This window comes from Austrofundulus limnaeus, unplaced genomic scaffold, assembly GCF_001266775.1.
Source record: "Austrofundulus limnaeus strain Quisiro unplaced genomic scaffold, Austrofundulus_limnaeus-1.0 Scaffold419, whole genome shotgun sequence".
Lineage (NCBI taxonomy): Eukaryota > Metazoa > Chordata > Actinopteri > Cyprinodontiformes > Rivulidae > Austrofundulus > Austrofundulus limnaeus.
This window is the reverse complement of record NW_013952821.1, coordinates 409,671-411,459: the sequence shown is the minus strand read 5'-3', so window position 1 is coordinate 411,459 and position 1,789 is coordinate 409,671. Positions and strand designations below refer to the sequence as shown.

Below are 1,789 nucleotides of genomic sequence, written 5' to 3'. Positions count from 1 at the left end.
CACACACACACACACACTTGTTCACACACACACACACACACACACACACACACAGGGACAGTGTGTGTCATGGTCGTTTTAATGGACAGAGGTTTGACAATGCTGTGTCATGCGCTCCTCTGCTGGTGGGCTCCTTCTGAGCTGCTTTGTTGCAGTAAAACATCCCTCTGAGCTCTGAGCCCCTCCTCATGCATTTCCACAGACAACAATAGTAACTGGAAACCAGGCGGAGCGAACAACTCCCACTGGAAAGCAGAAAACATGCAGGGAAACAACACCTGCATCAGGTCAGAACAATCCTGGGCGGCCATGATGGTTCTGAGAAACACTTCCTGTGTGGGAACTATAACGTCAGGAAGTRCTGTAGAAAGTTTTTCCTACGTATTTATATTTATCTGTCGAGCTGTTCTTCGTTTCCATCACAGTTTTTGATTCAGCTCTGGTAAAACCAGGTCTGGTTTGGATCAGATCTCTAGCAGAACCAAAATGGGTCACAGGAAGTAGGTCTTTGTCTCAGCTGGCAGGTTGAGATCTTTAAAATAGACTTTTGGAGATTTTATCCAGTAATATTAAAATCAGAAAGTAATGACGTCACACTGAACTTTGAAGTTTCCAAACATTTCGCAAATCCCTCTCATTTTAATATCAAAACGTACAAATTAGTGCTGGGCTGTATACTGTTTTGTAATGAATACCGTTTTTTATTTTTGTTATGATATGAATTTTCTGAATACCGGACATACCGGTTTAAATAGCCTGAACACGTGCGGAACGTTTCGTCGCGGCCATCAGTGAACTGCTTCCCGGGGGGACACTTTTCCTCGCTGCACCGCTATGTAAGTTAGCATGCTAATGTTATTGTTGGAGCAGCTTGTTGCAGCGGTGGGTGGCGATTCTGCTGCTTATATTGACTGACGTTAAAAAAACATCCCATTTTCGCCATCACTGAATGTAGTAAACACCTCTTCGGTGACGTACACGGTTAGATTTAACGCGGTTAGTTAAAATATGGAGACGTTATGCTGATGGAGACTTAACGTGGTTCTATTGTGAAAAGCCCGGGGGAAGTAGAGTTGAGTTGATTTGACTGGTGTGCAAGGTGAGTTGTGTTGATAAGCTTTATTAAATAACATAAAACTATAAACCCGATCATAATCTTTTCTTAACCCTCCTCCTTCACGACCGGACCAAAATGCATGACTACTGTCTCCAACCAGTCAAAGAGAAGACAARCAGAGGAGGGAAACAGCGRCACAGACAGAGGAACAGTAAAAGAAAAAAGTCAATAAGCAGGGTTTGTACATTTTATTATCAGCTGACCGGTGATGAAAAGAAAAATACCGTCAAACCGGTGTAAATGTTGAAAATACCGTGATATAAATTTGGGTCATACCACTCAGCTCTAGTATAAATTTGCTTGGACTACTCATTACCTCATAAATTCATTCAGAATTAAACACACTTTATCCAAACAGAGGTCTTTCAGAGCTCTACCTGCAACAGGTAAGATGTTGACTGTTCATAACCTTCTAACATAAGTTACTTTAAACTTTAATTTAAACTATACCTAATGTTTTCATTTGGTGATAGATGAAGGCTAGCTCTTATTAAAAAACTATTATTTCTCTTGGAACCAACAAACTGTACCTGAATGCACCTCAGAACCATCAAACTGTACCTGAATGCACCTCTGAACCATCAAACTGTACCTGAATGCACCTCTGAACCATCAAACTGTACCTGAATGCACCTCAGAACCATCAAACTGTACCTGAATGCACCTCTGAAC

At 41.4% G+C, this 1,789-nt stretch overlaps 1 protein-coding gene and 1 long non-coding RNA gene across 2 annotated transcripts in view; both read right to left on the bottom strand.

Moving 5' to 3' along the window:
• The window catches only part of map2k6 (mitogen-activated protein kinase kinase 6), a 40,477-nt gene that overhangs the window by 23,566 nt on the left and 15,122 nt on the right, over positions 1-1,789 (bottom strand). The gene's annotated exons all lie outside the window — the stretch shown is intronic.
• Positions 1,335-1,789, bottom strand: part of LOC106529048 (uncharacterized) — a 1,449-nt gene continuing 994 nt past the window's right edge. The window contains exon 3 of the long non-coding RNA XR_001311578.1: positions 1,335-1,781. This is a non-coding gene — a long non-coding RNA (uncharacterized LOC106529048). The remainder of the gene's footprint in view (positions 1,782-1,789) is intronic.